Raw genomic sequence first — 19,996 nt, 5'->3', positions numbered from 1 at the left:
TACGACTAGGTCGTAAGTCAATTCAAAGGGAAACAAAACTTCATTCTAGTAGCGCAGGCCTGCCTTACGGGTGTACAACTACGCAGCATGGTCTTCAATATCTCTGTTGATACCATCTCTGGAAACATTAACCATACCAAAAAAAAAGTAGCCCTTGATGCTCTAACATTTGTCCAAAACCGCGTTTCGATATGGGTAGCCGTTCACGTAATGAAAGCGGCGTTTCGTCTTACGTGATTCACCCTATTCACCCTGTATGTATGTGGTGTCTGTTCTGTCGTACATGTTCGAAAGAATAGAGGCTATTTTGATCCAGCAGCCACTATGAAATAAGACACAAAGGTATTACAGACATTGGCTGCGGATGGCCGTTGATCATAAATCAACAGGAAAAGTTGAAAATTTGTGCCGGACTGGGATTCGAGCCGAGTGTCCTTACACAGCAGATGCTCTGACCACTAAGCCATCCGGACATAGCGATCATCGCAGCTGTACGCATAAATCAGTGGGGAAATTTGAAAATTTTGTTCCGGACCGGGATTCGGTTCGGTTGTGAGGACCACTGTGTTAGGTTGGCTTAGGGGAGAGAACATCTGCCTAGTAAGCAGGAGACACTGGTTCGAATCCTGGCATGGCACAAGTTTTCAATGTTCCCCGTTGATTTAGATCGACATCCACTCGCAGCCAATATTTGTGATTCCTTTTGTGTCTGGTTTCAATGGCCTTGTCGTTAGAGAATCGTTTTCTTAAAGTTGAAGGACGCCTTCACAAAGCTGCGTCACCTACTCTCTCGTTCCGATACGACGTGGACTACTGCAGTGTAGCAGCCGATGTGGCGTCGTCACTTGTGAAGAAATGTTTCTCTGTAGTAGACGAGCAATCTAAATCGATTACAACGTTTGTTATTCTCCTCACGTACTTAAAAGTATAGGACGATACCCAGTAGCCACGATACCCAGTAGCCACATGATCCTGACAGCCATCCGCAGCGCCACACCACAAGATGACTTGCCTCATCTCGGCCTCGGACGCTTACGCAAGCCTCATCCCTTCCACAGTTCCCTATCGCTGCCTCCCCCCCCCCCCCCTCCTCCTCCTCCCCCACTATGCGCAGAGCCGACGTCCAACGAGAAGAACACCACTTGTAAAGTGGAACGTCCTGTATCAGGGCATCAGACTACCACTGGCGTTCTCTAGCACAACATACCTCTTGGAAAATAAGGTGCGAAAAATCTGAGACTCAAGTGTGACGCTGATATTTCTTACTTACATCTAAAGGTTAGTGTTGTATTACAAAACACTTCTTAATTATGATATACATTACAATGAAATGTAGCATTTTTTATACGCATTTCATTTTTTACGGACAAGTGCGTGAATAAAGCGTTGGAGAATAGTACCATATGTACTTCGTGAAACAATGTTTCAAAAAAATGCTTAGTACTTAGCCGTAGATTTATCCTTGAATCCTTCGTTGAAATCGCAAGAGGCAAATAATTTTCATGCAGCTAATAATACGAAAATGACAAGGCACTGTGTGGGACAACCTGAGTTGCGCAATCGCTTATTAAGCTTTAACGGTATGTGCACCATATCCTACACATTGTTTTAATTTTTTTTTTGCATTAAAAGTGATCCATACATCACACACATGTGTTCTGAATTTTGAATGTTTCTCATATTTAGCTGTGACTCAACCCAACATTTTCCTTTATATAACGCGTATCTCGTTTAAAATAATGAGTTTTAGATGCTTTACCTGAGAAAGTATTTCAGTCACATCTTTTCAACCAATGTTAAACTCGGAATTACACTCGAAAACATGGGCTGGATAACGATTAAGCTGTATGTGTTTACTTTTGCAATAAATATTAGAAAAATGGGTTACCGGACCGGTGACCTCAGCAGTTTGGTCCCTTATGAATTCACACACATTAAAATGGATTACATTGTAATCATCACAATGTTTACCAAAGTTTTGACAGTTAACTCAGTGAGAAAAATATTTCACAACAGTGCTTGCTTTATTTAGTACCACAACTTGATTTACGTAAGCTTATTATGTTTAACAAAGGCACTGAACAGAGCATTTATTGGATTTAACAAGTGTGAATGGCTCACCGTGAAGGATTTTGAGCATTAAATGTGTTCGTAGCCATAAATAATTAGTTTCTAATGTACTTTTTAGTAGATTATTCTCCTCATAGATTTGAACGTGTAATACGATGTAACGTAGCCAACAGAAGCACTGTTAGGAATATGGACATCGCCCCCTCATTCCTCCACTCTTACGCAAACCTCATCCCCTCCACGCTCTCCTATCACTCTTCATCTGTGCACGGAGCCACCTTCTAACGTGATAAGCAACGCTTATACAGTGGAAAGTGCTTTATCTGCACAATAGAATCCCACTGACCTCCTCCAGTGGAACAGAGTTCCTGCAAAGCACAATGTACGAGAAATCTACTGATAAAGGTTAATAGTGTGCTGCAAAAACTTTCTTGATTATGATATCCAACACAGTGAAATGTAGCATTTCCTTGCGTGCATTTCGTTTGTTTCTGGACTGTGACTAACAAGACCAGAAAAAGTCCACACACAGTATCACATTTTTCCGCTGGAGGTAGCACTGCTCAAGCCCAGGAGAAAACTTTCTGAAAATAAATGCCTAGAAGCCAGTACACGTTGCATTTTTGGCCAGTCCGTCTTCTCATTCCCTTCTGTCTGTTATGGAGACGTATACACTATAGGCAGTGCTGCGTTTGGTTACTACACATACTGACACATCCTAGAACCCTGCTTCCCAGTGAATCAAACACTCTTTCAAATGCACCTTGCTCCACTCGAATTGCGTCTCATGCATCCGTCACACGCTTCTGTAACGATTACACGCTATCAATTGACTAGGCATATTCCGATGTCTTTAGATGTCTCGACAGTCGGAAAACCAATGAACTCATGTCTGATGAACGGGAAGGCCACACTATCAATCCATCGTCGTTGTGGAGCGGTACCGTAACACGATCCAAGGAAAATGGGGTGGTGTCCCGTAATAAAAAACTATAGCCGTGGTCTTTCCTCAAGGGTATATTGTTCAGTAGCTCTAGTAACTCATCGCACAGTTATCGATTATAGACAGCAGCCGTTAATCTGCTTGGAACGGTGCAGGGCCTTAACATTCTGCTATCAACCCTTTTTTCCCAAAAAATGACAATAATGATTCACTTACATGATTGCTAGACGATTTGCAACTATCCACGCATGCGTAATTTGTAATTTGGCAATTTACTATGCCATTTCTTGTAGTTCGGACCAATACCATCTCCAGTAGGAACATGTGAAAAAAACTACTTACTTTTTTAGCCATTGGCTTACCATCGATGATTTCGTTGAAGGCACATTGAGGAAATAGTTTTCGTGCAACTTTTTATGCGTACATGGCCATGAAATTTGTGAGGGAACCTGTATTGCTCAATCGCTTAATAAACTTAAACTTTATCTACACAATATCCTACATGTCATTTTAGTTCTTTGCATGTGGTATGTATTTATCATATTTCACGCGGTATTAAGTCAACATATATCTTTTTATTGCGCATATCTCGTCTAAAACGTTTTATTTTTGAGGGCTGCGAAAGATTTCTCAATAATATTAAATATTCTTCATTGATCAAGTGTACAGTAACATCTTAGCTTTCATCGCTACACACGAAAATCCGTCTATAAGTCGAACCTAAGCTGGATAATAATTATATTGTATGTATTTACTTTGCAATAAACCTTAGAAAAAATGGATTATATCATAATGTTTTACGGAAATCTGACAGCGCAGGTAGGCGTAAAGGTGCTACGTTATCTTTCTCCATGGAGACGCCAGATAAAAAGTTATCTGTACAAATGTCGTATCAAATTCAGATAAAATCCCAAGCTTTCGATGATTTCCTATTACTAGATACTCGTCAAGTGCTACGTCTGACAGTTGTGATCTGGCGAAGCTCCCACGGTTATGCGCAGATGACGGCCTCTGATCGGCTGCATTACGTCACGGAGAGGCGCATATTAAGGTGGCGCCCGCTGTGCCCATTTCTCACGTCTGCGCCTCCTGACCAGCGTCCTTTACAGCCTAACCGCGTACATGAGGCGGTAAACTATGAGAAGTAATCGTCTGTGCTCTTTCTTTATCAAGTACAAGCTTCCATGTATTGCTAAGTGCATGGCCAGTGTGTCTGTTAAAGTTCTTCTCAAATAACTGCTTCCCTGATGACAAGGTTCAGAAAATGTAATGCGTGAGCAAGAATTTGGTTTGTTCAAACATAATATTACGATCTTGTACTTATCTAACAGGCTGTGTTCATCTACCGCTGATAGTCAGCATATACTCCATAAAAAAAACAAAACACTGCTCCTGGTCGCGACTACAGAACCTGTATGCACGTGAAACAACGCATCCTCTCCTTACTGGAAATTCTCGTCACACTTAATAATATAATCATTCACACGTGTTTCGAATCTGCGCCATGGAAAACCGCTGGAATCCTTCTCTTCCTCAAACCTAACAAACCTACCAGCGACACATCCTAACGTTCCATCAGCTACACCTCTGTGATAGCAGGGTTTTTATGCGTCCTGCACTAACGCGTACATAAACACCTACAGCAACACCTACCAACTCCTGTCCATCAGCCGGCCGCGGTGTTCTCGCGGTTCTAGGCGCGCAGTCCGGAACCGTGCGACTGCTACGGTCGCAGGTTCGAATCCTGCCTCGGGCATGGATGTGTGTGAAGTCCTTAGGTTAGTTAGGTTTAAGTAGTTCTAAGTTCTAGGGGACTGATGACCACAGCAGTTGAGTCCCGTAGTGCTCAGAGCCATTTGAACCATTTTGAGCCTGTCCATCAGTGTGGCTCCTCTGATAACGATCTCGTGTACCTTACTTATCTCCTATCCCACTAAATCAGCAACTGCAAACCCGCCATTTTTGTCTCTCTTGCTCTCGAAAAAGCATATGTGTGCCATGCTGCGGCTCACGTTGGTGCTGTTTGTAGGTTTCCGCCCTCTGTTGGAGGCCAGACCGTATCCTTTAGTTGGCATGGTTGCGGTTGTTTGTCGTCTTCTCGTCTTGACTGGCGCCACTCGGTTTCACAAGCGTTGCCTGTCCGCTAGTGGCAGCAGCGGCGGTTATCGATATGTAGTAACTGTTGCCCTATCTTTGGGGCGACGTCCATTTTCCGGGTCATGTGAGTGGGCCAGATCGGTTGAGGACTCAGGAGCCAGGTACGCGCAGTGCCAGAACACGCTGGGACCGCTGGCGGCACGCATGGACCGCCGGATGGAAGGGCTGTGGTCACGAGAGTGTCCGACCTCGTCGTAAACTGTATCCAGCAAGCTTCAAGATGAGTGCATTTCACTCTAAGTAGAGCGGAGTCAGTCACCCGTTTGGGCCCGGTAACACGTATGTGATGTTGTGACAGATGATCATCGCGCCGTCATGTGCAGTTTGGTGGATCTGCGTACTACTTAGTACTTGAAGTCCCTACTGTGTTAAAAGCACTTGGCTCAGTGATTAGACGGCGTGGTTACTCAACTGTGAATTAATAAAGCAGTGAGGAGATTTAGAAGTAAGCATTAAAACCTTATTTACTGCCATTCCTGGCGTCTGTTACCTTCTTCTGTGTTTGTGGCCACTTATCTTTTAATATTTCAATATCTGTAAGTTGTAAACTGCAGCGAGTTCGTAAACATTCTTAATTTATTGCCATTCTTGGCTTGTAATGCCTTCAGCCGTGATCATAGTGGCTTGTCTTTTTTTTAACATTATTTGTGTCTGTATTTTACGGTGATTTGGTAAATTGTTACGGACTGAAAACATTATTATTTACACAGTCGTTTATTCCTTCATTAATAATGTGTGGTATTTTTTAAATTTATTGTTGGGTCTGAAATTACTGTTTTAAAAATAAATGTGTGTAACTGTAAAAGGCAACCAATAGTAACTGATTACGGCCTCGTCCACAATCGTAATCGAATCGTGCCTTCCCTTGACTACCCGGATTCAATGTGACGATGTATAATATTCTGCCTTTCTCTTTAAACTGTAGATCTCTGTACTTTCCATTGATTAAATCTGCCTCATCGCATCCTTTCTCCCTAACCGGCTTTCTTATGTCACAGTAAACAACACCAATTTCCATATCTTCTGTCCCACTGCAGTTGTGCTCGAAGGATCTATCCTCTCTCCTCTCCTGTTTGTCCTCTGTACCGCTGATACGCCAAAGCTACCTCCTGCTGCTCGTCTCCTCCAGTATGCAGATGACTCCGCCTTCCCAGCCCTATATCCATCCGTCCAGAAATCCCAAAGAACCTTCCAGCTCCATCTTAATCCTTTCACCTTCTGAAGCGACCAGTGGTTAGTCAAAAGTAGCCATGCCAAAACCTAGGCAACAACCACACACAACTTTCACACCAACAACTTTTACCTCATCATTTACAACCATTCTACCCAATTAACTAACACTCTAAAATACCTTGGACTAATACTTGATAGCCAACTAACATGAGAGCCCCATCTACTAACCACTCAACAGGAGGCCCGTTACAGACTAAAATTTGTAAAATTACTAACTGACCAAACGTGGGGATTGCACCCTTCCATAATCCTGCATACCTATAAATCCCTGATCTGTTACATCCTCCCCTACACAAACATTTCATGGATTTCCACTCCTTTTTCATCACTCCCTACACATTCTCATACACCATGCAATCTGCTCAGGCCCATCATATGCACCTACCCTTCCCTATACGAAGCCTCTACCAAGTTATAAATTTTTCCTCTACCATCTTGGACACCTCCGAATGTAGTGCGTTACCCGCAAACTATACGCTAACCGCACATAATTTTCCCTATTGCTCTCCATTCTTGATATTCTGCTGCATCTCTACCACCACATTCACCAACACTACACCTCAACACCCTCCACGTCCACTTCCAAATGAACTTAAATCGCCTCACCTTACCTGTAAATGAAATTCAGGCTGGTATATATCCATCCTGACGGATATAAGAGAACCTGCCCTTCCTCCCTTGTCAGGGGCTCCCTTCCTCCCCACTCATTCCGCCCCCCCCCCCCCCCCCCACCCCTGCACCTACATCCTAAGGCTTCATTCAGAACCACAATACCTCTTCACTCTCTCAAATCTGTCCTCCAAGCATCCACCCACACAAACCTACTCCTATCCACCTTCCCAAATGCTAGCATTCCGCGGGATTAGCCGAGCGGTCTAGGCGCTGCAGTCATGGATTGTGCGGCTGGTCCCGGTGGAGGTTCGAGTCCTCCCTCGGGCATGGGTGTGTGTGTGTTTGTCCTTAGGATAATTTAGGTTAAGTAGTGTGTAAGCTTAGGGACTGATGACCTTAGCAATTAAGTCCCATAAGATTTCACACACATTTCTTTTTTTGATAGCATTCCGTGATACTCCCATTCTTGCCGGCCGCGGTGGTCTCGCGGTTCTAGGCGCGCTGTCCGGAACCATGCGACTGCTACGCTCGCAGGTTCGAATCCTGCCTCGGGCATGGATGTGTGTGATGTCGTTAGGTTAGTTAGGTTTAAGTAGTTCTAAGTTCTAGGGGACTGATGACCACAGCAGTTTAGTCCCATAGTGCTCAGAGCCATTTGAACCATTTTTGAACTCCCATCCTTGGCAGCCTACATACACTCATCATTTTAATCAATCAACGCATCGGCTTTTCTCTTCTAATTTATGTAACTGGCCATCTGTCCTTTATATTGTGTTCAACAAACAACGAATTACAATTTTCTCTTTTACTTACGCAACAGGCAACATGGCTTTCTATTGCGTCAAAAATTCCTTTCTGCTACCGCCATGTTTATACCATTCATAGTCAATCTGCTGTGGCTCTACACTGCCATGACACTAAATTAGAACAGATCGTCAACATATCTGATGAACCAGGGTGGATGGCGAGGGACGCTATTTTATGCTCTTTGTTGACAATCCCCAACAAAAAATTTAGCTATGGTCAGTGACAGTGGTGAACTCATATTTGTTCCACCAGTCATGGACGACATGGATGGATAGCTATTAGTCTTAAGCTCTCTTTCATCAGTACTTTCGTGAAAACGGAAACACGTAGATGTTAACCACAACTTCACTTGGGCATATCATCATCTGCTTAATGACATCTAAAAATATTTGGGAATTTTTAATGTGATGTCTACAGTAGCCAGCTGTAAGTTCACAGTAATTTAGATAAGTACTTTGGCACTCAGTATATATGTGAGGTGATATCACTCGTGACTGGTGTTCTTGGCCTCAATTTCTTCACAAGTTCGTCAGAGACTTCTCTTTGATGAACTTGCAGAGAGTCCCAAGAGAACTGAAAAACTTTCGACCAAGAACATCAGTGAGGGAAACCATGTTCATGTGTCGGGAGATTAGATTCGAAGTACTGTTTTCCACTGCAGATCGACAGCGATGAGGTCCTTAAGGAAGTATAAAAGGAGTCATATAATAAGAGAATAGACTTTCATAACGTATATTCACAATAAAGAGAGATATGCCTATGTCTGCTCCACAGATTCTAAATAAAACGATATTCATGAATGTGGAATAAGATGTAACAACTTAAACACGTATTCATTTAAGAGAAAATAACGAACTCGTCATAAAATGTGCAAATCTACAGTACATAGAGGTTTGTGTGATAATTTTTTGTTATTGCATCCAGGCATCATGAAAGTGAAAGTCGGTATAGAAGACTTATTTATACTGATCACACTACTACACTGCAGATGCGTGGAATTCAGATTTGACGTAGCACTCACATTGTTTGATTTTATTAATACGGCCTTTAATAATGGCAACTATTTATTTACAGTTCGTACAAAATAGATAAGTGTTTCAAACTTTTCCTGACCAAAGTAGTCACCAGCATTGTGCATAACCCGTTGCTAGCGATGAGGAAGTCGTAGGATACTCCTAGCAGTGCCAGTTGCGTTGACAGGTCGAGCGGCGCGGTCAATTGCCCGACGAATTTTTAACAGTTCTGCTGCGCATGCAGTGAAGTATTTTCTTCAATTTAGAAATAGAGTTGAATTCACGACGGCTTAAGTCAGGGGACTGTAATAGGTAGTATAGCACTTAGCACCCCCATCAGCCAAACAAATCAGTAACAGTTACACCGTGTGTGACTCAGTATTGTCCTGCAAAATGATGGTCAGGTCCTGCAGAAAGTGTTATCCCTTCTGTCTCTGTGCTGTTTATTTTAGGAACACAACCTACAACCAGCTTGGAGACAGAAGTGATGACACTTTCTGCAGGACCTGACCATCATTTTGCAGGTCAATGCAAAAGCACGTACAGTGCAAGCTGTTACAGATTTGTTTGACTGATGGGGCTGCTAAGTGCTATACCATCTACTGCAGTCCCCTCACTTCAGCCCTCGTGAGTTCAACTCGATTTCTAAACTGAAGGAAGCACTTCACGGTATTCGCGTCAGAACTGCTACAAATTCCTCGGGCAATAGACCGCGCCGCTCTGTCAACACATCTGGAACTGCTAAGAGGTATCCTACTACTTCCACATCTCTGGCAACGGGTTATTCACAATGCTTGTGACTGCTTTGCAGGGCCGGCCGACGTGACCGAGCGGTTCCAGGCTCTACAGTCTGGAATCGCGCGACAGCTACGGTCGTAGGTTGGAATCCTGCCTCGGGAGTGGGTGTGTGTGATGTCCTTAGTTACGTTTAAGTAGTTCTAAGTTCTAGGGGACTGATGACCTCAGAAATTAAGTCCCATAGTGCTCAGAGCCATTTGAACCATTTTTTGCTTTGAAGGTCAGTAAAACTTTGGAACACTCACCTATTTTGTACGAGCTATAAATAAATAGTTGCCGCTACTAAAGTTCCAACCCTCGTGTATATCAATGGGCCCTACGGAGAAATTTTGTAATGACGTGGAGGTACTTAGACACAAACAATTCCCTTAGGCTGCTATTAAACTGAACTTTCTTGGCAGTTACACTTGTTTTTTTTTTTTTTGGAAAGTTTTCGAAAATTTATGTTTCTAAATGATGCACACCTTCGTGCGTCAACGTAAGTGAGTAGTTGGCTCAAAACAGAGATATGCAGGGCAATTAAGAATGAATGGGAGAAAAGAAAGTATTCCTGTGAACACAGTAATGACTTTATTTCAGAAATGAAAATATAGGCTGAAATGTTAGGTCTCACGCTTTAGGTTGGCAAGAATGAAACCGTAGAAAGTCACCGTTGTGGTCCATCGCTGGTGTTAGTATTCAAAATTGTAGTATCTACGCTAGAACAGGCGTGTTGTGTTACAAAATACGCAAAAACAACATCAATAATCGCTGCACAAAGACTGTTTCGGACCAAGTTTGGTAATGTGGCACCACACCGTTACAACATATCTACGTGGGCAGAGCAGTTTGAGGAGACAGGGTGTATCTCTAAGAAGAAAACCCCAGGGTGGCTATCCGTCGAGAATGAGGTGCTAGAAAACATGCGTACGATGTACATTAGAAGCACTAGAAATTACGCGTCGCCACAGTGCAGAAGTGAACGTGTCGCAGTCAACAGTGAGGTGTGGGTTGCACAAGCATCTGCAGGTCAAGGGTTAACGGAGACAATTACGAATTTATTTTCAAGCACGTGTGGAGGTGGGTGGTTTCGTGAATGAATTTGTGTTCTCTGACGAAGCCGTATTTCACTTACATTTCGAAGTTAACAAGCGTAATTTGAGACTATGGGGAACGTAAAACTCGCATGCCTCTCCAGAAAATGAACGTGATTTTCTGAAATATAATTTTTTCTGTGTCTTAACTAACTACACAATCCATCGTTTCACGAATAACTTACCTAGAGAAGTTTTTTCTCTGTTTATTGCCTCAATTGAACTCACAACGAAATTTTTTCTATTGGCGTGACTGAAGAACATAGTTTACGTACTCCCATTTCCGCAGCACTTACGTCGGCTAAGCTACCAGACAGTCGGCGCATTTAACGCCATTGATTGGTGGCATTGAAAAGGGTCTGGCAGAAAACGCAGTACCGGATAGATATGTGCTTGTCACAAATGGAACCCATGTCTAACATCTGTGAATACCCGTTGAAGACATAATCTTTCAGGCCGCATGTGTGTTTCTGTAATTACTGTAGTCACAGGAATACTTGCTTTTGTCTCATTCATTTGGAATCACCCATGATAAATTTAATTAAGGGACAAAAATACTAGAAATATTTACGCTGTATTCCAGTTTCGTTAACACGGTATGGAGGATGTTCTTGAATTTCTATTAGTGCTTTTCACTTCGGACAACTTTGCCTTCACTTGATAATTTGCAGCACAAAATGATCCCGTATGACTTCACGGAAACAAAATCTGCTAGCGCTCTAATTTTTATGTCGTCTACATGCTTGGGGCAGCAGTCAAGTAACATTCTACGTTACGTTTCTGTGTACACACACACACACACACACACACACACACACACACACACACACGCACGCACGCACGCACACGTACACACGTGCGTAAGTGTAAGAGAGCAGTACGTCCCATATAGTCCATATACCTGATGTCGAAATAGTGTTCACATTAGAAATGGACATAAGCAGGTTTTAACGACGGGGTGTTATTCCACACATTTACGAAGCTGCTCAATTGACGCACGAGATTGTAATTTATACACTTCTGGTCATTAAAATTGCTGCACCAAGAAGAAATTCAGTTGATAGACGAATATTCATTGGACAAATATATTATACTAGAACTGACATGTGATTACATTTTCAAGTAATTTGGGTGCATAGATCCTGAGAAATCAGTACCCAGAACAACCACCTCTGGCCGTAATAACGGCCTTGATGCGCCTCGGCATTGAGTCAAAGAGAGCCTGGATGACGTGCACAGGTAAAGCTGCCCATGCAGGTTCAACACGATGCCACAGTTTATCAAGAGTAGTCACTGGCGTACTGTGACGAGCCAGTTGCTCGGGCACCATTGACCACATGTTTTCAGTTAGTGAGAGATCTGGAGAATGTGCTGGCCAGGGCAGCAGTCGAACATTTTCTGTGTCCAGAAAGGCTATTACAGAACCTGCAACATGCGGTCGTGCATTATCCTGCTGAAATGTAGAGTTTCGCAAGGATCGAATGAAGGGTAGAGCCACGGGTCGTAGCACGTCTGAAATGTAATGTTCACTGTTCAAAGTGCCGTCATTCCGAACAAGAGGTGACCGATACGTGTAACCAATGGCACCCCACACCATCACGCCGGGTGATACGCCAGTATGGCGATGACGAATACACGCTTCCAGTGTGCGTTCACCGCGATGTCGTCAAACACGGATGCGACCATCATGATGCTGTAAACAGAACCTGGATTCATACGAAAAAATGACGTTTTGCCATTCGTGCACCAAGGTTCGTCGTTGAATACACCATCGCAGGCGCTCCTGTCTGTGACGCAGCGTCAACGGTAACCGCAGCCATGGTCTCCGAGCTGATAGTCCATGCTGCTGAACGCGTCGTCGAACTGTTCGTGCAGATAGTTGTTGTCTTGCAAACGTCCCCATCTGTTGACTCAGGGATTGAGGCGTGGCTGCACGATCCGTTACAGCCATGCGGATAAGATGCCTGTCATCTCGAGTGCTAGTGATACGAGGCCGTTGGGATCCATCTCGGCGTTCCGTATTACCCTCTACAACCCACAGATTCTATATTCTGCTAACAGTCATTGGACCTCGACCAACGCGAGCAGCAATGTCGCGATACGATAAACTGCAATCGCGATGGGCTACAATCCGACCTTTATCAAAGTCGGAAACGTGATGGTAAGCATTTCTCCTCCTTACACGAGGCATCACAACAACGTTTCACCAGGCAATGCCGATCAACTGTCTTTTGTGTATGAGAAATCGGTTGGAAGCTTTCCTCATGTTGTAGGTGTCACCACCGGCGCCAACCTTGTGTGAATGCTCTGAAAAGCTAATCATTTGCATATCACAGCATCTTCTTCCTGTCGGTTAAATTTCACGTCTTTAGCACGTCATCTTCGTGGTGTAGTAGCTTTAACGGCCAGTAGTGTAGTTGTAGTCATTTGCAAGTTCCTGCATGTACAGCATATATTTTATATTTGGACGCTTGTTGCACAATGGTGCACTTATGACAATTAACAATGTGAACAGGATGTTTAAAATGCAACGATAACACCTTAAAGAGCCGTTTTTATTGGACACTGCATGTTAAAATACTGTGTAAATATGTACGCAGATTTGAGCAGGTGGAAGCTCACGCGAACATTTGCTGTTTTCTCGTAAGTGTGTAGCAGATGTGCAGCGTTTGCAAGTCTGATATTTACAATGTTATTCTCCGTGAGGATGTTATCCAGCATAAGGAGGCCCCTGAACGACCTAGATAACTCATAAACCAGATCTGATTCCCCTGTCGAAGAAACGCGTTTGACAGTGACGCTTTTTGTCCGTCGAGGTCATCGGAAGCTTCTCTATTACATTTTAGTCTTTGAGGATGATAACGATGCTAATGAAGAAAATAAACGAATTACCCATCTTCACTACGAGCAGTGCTACTGCTCTAATGCCAAGATGGTCTCAGAAGAGAACCTTTACCTACATTCTTTAATAATTGCATATGTGAATTACTTAACATACATATTTTAGGAAACTGTGACTAATAGTTACGTTTAATCTGAGTGAAGTTTTGTTTTCCTGTAACCCTTTTAACGGAAGTTTCATCACTTACATTTAGTAATTTTAATTTTAATAATGAACAGCATCAGTTGCACCGTTTACCTAGAAATTTACCTAGGTTTCAGTCGGGATAACCTGACCTTCTTCAGAATAACAGTACCTATCGGTTGTCCATAGTGGACATCGTCAAGCTATAGCTACAAATCCATAAATTATCGTCAGAACGTAAAACTTATCTGGCACTGCCTCGGCCCCAATTCGCCACGGCGATTTGGCAGCTACGAGTGCTGTACTGGAACTTAGTTCGATGCGGCAGCCACGAGTGCTGTACTGCAACTCAGTTAGTGGGGAGAAGGAGTGTCTGGGGACAGAGGGAAATTTACTATCAAAATCTGCCTAGCCACTGCCAGGCAATTAAGAATCGCTGAAGGTGCTGAAACGAAATATTATCTAATATTTAGCAATCATCTGTGGAATAATAATCATTATTAACACATTTAACAATTCCTTTTTAGCTTAGTTTATTAGTCGAATAGGAAAAAGTTCACATTCAGTGAAGAAAGGGAAGGTGTGCTGGAATATTTATGCACAACCATGTTTACGTCTATTTCTATTCTAATGGCAACAGTTGCTCACAGATAATCTATGTGAAAGCTGTCTATAATTTACGCTGGGTGTCTAGAATGAATGCTCAGTATCCAGGGTCCCATAGGAACTCACCATAAATTATCAAAATATTTCCTGCCACAGAAAGTGTTCCCTTATCATACGGATGAAATGTTAACCATTAAGGAATTATAATGGTGGAAACATATTTCTGCTACATCGGGTGTTTGGGTTGAGTTAAGGATAGCATTTAGTTACGGTATTCACAGCAAATTTGGCGATATGGTGGAACTACACATATCAAAAAGTTTTGTATCACCTCGGTTCCGAGAGTTCCGTAACCTGTACAGAAAATTGGAATAGAGGTCAATATAAACATCGTCTCCGTCCTTTTTATTGCTCATGAAAACCACACATTGCATTTTGTACCACCATTCAGCGAAGACCTTCAGAGGTGATGATCCAGATCGCTGTACACACCGGTACCTCTAGTACGCAGTGACACGTCCTCGTGCACTTTTACATGTCTGTATTCGTCGTGGTATACTGTCCACAAGCTCATCAAGGCACTGTTGGAGCAGATTGTCCAACTCCTCAACGGTGATGCGGCGTAAGTCCCTCAGAGTGGTTGGTGGGTCACGTCGTCCGTAAACTGCCATTTTAAACCTATCTCAGGCATGTTCGATAGGGTTCATGTCTGGAGAACTTGCTGGCCATTCTAGTCCAGCGATGTCGTTATCCTGAAGGAAGTCATTCATAAGATGTGCACGATGGGGGTGCGAATTGTCGTACATGAAGACGAATGCCTCGCCAATATGCAGCCGATGTGGTTGCACTGTCGGTCGGAGGATAGCATTCATGTATCGTACAGACGTTACGACACCTTCAATGACCACCAGCGGCGTACGTCGGCCCCACGTAATTCCACCCCAAAACAGCACTCACTGGACAGTATGTTGCCTCCAAACACGTCCGACGATTGTCTGGTTGAAGGCATATGCGACAGTCATAGGTGAAGAGAACGTGATGTCAATCCTGAGCGGTCTATTCGGCACGTTGTTGGGTCCATCAGTACCGCGCTGCATGGTGTCCTGGTTGCAAAGATGGACTTCGCCATAAACGTCGGGAGCATCATGCAGCCTGTAGCGCACAGTTTAAGTCGTAACACGGCATTCTGTGGCTGCACGAAAAGCATTATTCAACATGGCGGCGTTGCTATCATGGTTCCTCCGAGCCATAATCCGTAGGTAGCGGTCATCCACTGCAGTAGTATCCCTTGGGCGGCCTTAGCGAGGCATTTCATCGACAGCTGTAGTCTCTCTGTATCTCATCAATGTCCGAACAACATCGCTTTGGTTCACTTGCAGATGCCTGGATACTTCCCTTGAGAGCCTTTCTGGCGTAAAGTAACAATGGGGACGCGATAGAACCGCGGTATTGACCGTCTAGGCGTGGTTGAACTTCAGACAGTAAGAGCCGTGTACCTCTTTCCTGATGGAATGACTGTAACTGATCGGTTGTTGGACTCCATCCGTCTATTAGGCGCTGCTCAAGCGTGGTTGTTTAAATCTTTGGGCGGGTTTAGTGACATCTCTGTACAGTCAAAGGGACTGTGTCTGTAATACAATATCCACAGCCAGCGTCTATCTTCAGGAGTTCCAGGAACCGGGGTGATGCAAAACATTTTTGATGTGTGTAAATAAGGTAGCTTCTATGTCTTGTAAAATCAACATCTTTCCCTTGTTATTTTCATATTTTTTAATTATTTGCACCTAGCTGCAAACGTTCTAGATTTTTGGTTTGAACTATTGTCAATTACGAAGGATTTGTTTCTTACATATAGCAAGTTGCCAGTTAACGGTATAACGCAACTTCTCTCCTTTGTAGTTTCAACTTCCTCTCTTGTTTTCTTATAAGCTCAGAGTTTATTTTTATTCAGGTATAAGATTTTTGGTCTTAAATTCTATCGGCTGGTTTACAACCTACCTCGCTCACGATGACGTTTTTAACTACATACTGTCAGAGTCTTGTTGGACCATATTACGCATTCAACTCATTCCTTGACTACAGATAATGGTGACGTTTGCAAATCGAGGGTATGTGATTTCAATTTCTACTAACGCACCTGGCCGTTTTTCCTTCTTCATTACCGTCATCTTGTGAGATTGTGGCATGTTATTCATACTTTTTGTACCACACTGTGCTTCGATGTTTTTTATCATTATCCATTTACGTAGGATTTTTTTTTATTCACGCCATGGTACCAGGAGGAGGCGACCATGAGAAAAAGATTGAAGAACCGAGGAAATGATAACGTTCTACGAGTCAGGGCGTGGAGGAAGCTATAAAATATGAAAAGGGAAATGCAAAGTTTGAATATAGATATAGCAGGGGTCAGCGAAGTGAAATGGAAAGAAGACAAGAATTTTTGGTCAGTTGAGTATAGGGTAGTACCAACAGCAGCAGAAAATGGTGAAACGGGAAGGTAGGGCAGAGAATGTGTTACTGTGAACAATTCAGTGATAGGGTTGTGTGTGGCCGGCCGCGGTGGTCTAGCGGTTCTAGGCGCGCAGTCCGGAACCGCGCGACTGCTACGGTCGCAGGTTCGAATCCTGCCTCGGGCATGGATGTGTGTGATGTCCTTAGGTTAGTTAGGTTTAAGTAGTTCTAAGTTCTAGGGGACTGATGACCACAGATGTTAAGTCCCATAGTGATCAGAGCTATTTGATAGGGTTGTGCTCAGAATGAAATTTTCACTCTGCAGTGGAGTGTGCGTTGATATGAAACTTCTTGGCAGATTAAAACTGTGTGCCGGACCGAGACTCGAACTCGGGACCTTTGCCTTTCGCGGACAAGTGCTCATAGATGTTGCTCCGGCGACTGAACGCAAACGGATACTTGCTCTTATTACGAGAAAATCTGACAGAGTTTTTGGAACACGTTCCACTTAACGAACAATAAAGAATGTGGTACAACATTATTTCACCTGGGCACTTCGCATATGCAGTGCGAATGCATTTGGATGAAACTTTTGGTGAGAACTGGATAGGCCGCGGTGGGCCGTTGGTATGGCCTGTACGTTCTACCGGCTTCAAGCCCACTGATTACCTCTTCTGGGTCCACATGAACTTTGTTGTCTATTCAACACGTACTGAGATTGATGAAAAGCTGATATCGCCTCTGATGCAATTTCCTCTTTTCCAAGAGTGTTTGAAAGAGTGCGATAGTCACTCCAGCTTCGTTGCATGGCGTGCATTCGAGCAGGGGAGTAATTTCGAGAACTTTTTGTAACTATTCTCAAATTATGGTTATGTAACTTCATACTGACTTCTTATTTACCTTGAGGCCACAAATTCATTGTAAATGTTGACCTGCAAAACCGTTACAATGACGTCTCAGATGGCATACACTCCTGGAAATGGAAAAAAGAACACATTGACACCGGTGTGTCAGACCCACCATACTTGCTCCGGTCACTGCGAGAGGGCTGTACAAGCAATGATCACACGCACGGCACAGCGGACACACCAGGAACCGCGGTGTTGGCCGTCGAATGGCGGTAGCTGCGCAATATTTGTGCACCGCCGCCGTCAGTGTCAGCCAGTTTGCCGTGGCAAACGGAGCTCCATCGCAGTCTTTAACACTGGTAGCATGCCGCGACAGCGTGGACGTGAACCGTATGTGCAGTTGACGGACTTTGAGCGAGGGCGTATAGTGGGCATGCGGGAGGCCGGGTGGACGTACCACCGAATTGCTCAACACGTGGGGCGTGAGGTCTCCACAGTACATCGATGTTGTCGCCAGTGGTCGGCGGAAGGTGCACGTGCCCGTCGACCTGGGACCGGACCGCAGCGACGCACGGATGCACGCCAAGACCGTAGGATCCTACGCAGTGCCGTAGGGGACCGCACCGCCACTTCCCAGCAAAATTAGGGACACTATTGCTCCTGGGGTACCGGCGAGGTCCATTCGCAATCGTCTCCATGAAGCTGGGCTACGGTCCCGCACACCGTTAGGCCGTCTTCCTCTCACGCCCCAACATCGTGCAGCCCGCCTCCAGTGGTGTCGCGACAGGCGTGAATGGAGGGACGAATGGAGACGTGTCGTCTTCAGCGATGAGAGTCGCTTCTGCCTTGGTGCCAATGATGGTCGTATGCGTGTTTGGCGCCGTGCAGGTGAGCGCCACAATCAGGACTGCATACGACCGAGGCACACAGGGCCAACACCCGGCATCATGGTGTGGGAAGCGATCTCCAACACTGGCCGTACACCTCTGGTGATCGTCGAGGGGACACTGAATAGTGCACGGTACATCCAAACCGTCGTCGAACCCATCGTTCTACCATTCCTAGACCGGCAAGGGAACTTGCTGTTCCAACAGGACAGTGCACGTCCGCATGTATCCCGTACCACCCAACGTGCTCCAGAAGGTGTAAGTCAACTACCCTGGCCAGCAAGATCTCCGGATATGTCCCCCATTGAGCATGTTTGGGACTGGATGAAGCGTCGTCTCACGCGGTCTGCACGTCCAGCACGAACGCTGGTCCAACTGAGGCGCCAGGTGGAAATGGCATGGCAAGCCGTTCCACAGGACTACATCCAGCATCTCTACGATCGTCGCCATGGGAGAATAGCAGCCTTCATTGCTGCGAAAGGTGGATATACACTGTACTAGTGCCGACATTGTGCATGCTCTGTTGCCTGTGTCTATGTGCCTGTGGTTCTGTCAGTGTGATTATGTGATGTATCTGACCCCAGGAATGTGTCAATAAAGTTTCCCCTTCCTGGGACAATGAATTCACGGTGTTCTTATTTCAATTTCCAGGAGTGTATTATGTAACTACTCTCAAGGCGCGTGACGCTGTTCAACGGCGCCAATGCCATACGCTGAGGGATGCCGGTATGGTTTGCTATGTGAAATATGCTTGTTGTAACCGACTTTACCGGCCCTCCCATTTCCTATATATTTTTCGATACACCCTTTAGATTTGGCAGATATCTACAATTTAGTTTTGCGACCTGCATCAGGAGTCATAAAAAGAAATAAAAACATCCATCACGTCTTTCATGCGACGTCCGGTACAGACGGAAGGCGTCCCATGTTTCTCTCAAAACTTTTATGCAAAATTTCAACAGTCTTTAACCGATATTGAGCGACACAGGACTTGATTGTTTCCAGTAGTGAGTAGTCTGGTGTAGTATGGTCCAGACTTTGTGGTGGCCATTTGAGCCGGGTTAGACGTGCTGCTGAACCACACCGAATCCAGTGGCCTCCAAATCGTTCGTCAATGAACTCAGTCACACGAAAAGCAGGTCTGTTCTACTGTAACGACACATTCCATATGATTCCCTTGTTTCATACTGAGATATTAAGCAAGTCCTCAACGTATCTAAATCAGAATTTCCATTCACACACCTTTCGACAAACTATGAGTCGAACAGGTATTGTGCTGACTTCCAGGCCCATATCAAAACACGAGGCCGACTCCTTTCCCAACTCTTTCATATAATGAGCATTTTCCTTAGTCGAGAAAACTTCTATGTGAACTTCCATACGTCGCACAAATTTTAAGCACAACAGTCACAAGTGAGCCATGGCATTTAGAAACTGTCCCAACACGGCAGTAAGCGCCGAGTGAGGTGGTGC

At 44.4% G+C, this 19,996-nt stretch overlaps 1 protein-coding gene across 1 annotated transcript in view; it reads left to right on the top strand.

Moving 5' to 3' along the window:
- The first annotated feature begins 1,106 nt into the window (after positions 1 to 1,106).
- Positions 1,107 to 19,996, top strand: part of LOC126324132 (uncharacterized) — a 41,746-nt gene continuing 22,856 nt past the window's right edge. Inside the window, exon 1 of the mRNA XM_049994938.1 lies at positions 1,107 to 1,278. The gene's annotated coding sequence lies outside the window, so the exon portion shown is untranslated. The remainder of the gene's footprint in view (positions 1,279 to 19,996) is intronic.

The sequence above is a fragment of the Schistocerca gregaria genome, chromosome 2 (assembly GCF_023897955.1).
Source record: "Schistocerca gregaria isolate iqSchGreg1 chromosome 2, iqSchGreg1.2, whole genome shotgun sequence".
Lineage (NCBI taxonomy): Eukaryota > Metazoa > Arthropoda > Insecta > Orthoptera > Acrididae > Schistocerca > Schistocerca gregaria.
This window is presented reverse-complemented; position numbering and strand designations above follow the sequence as displayed.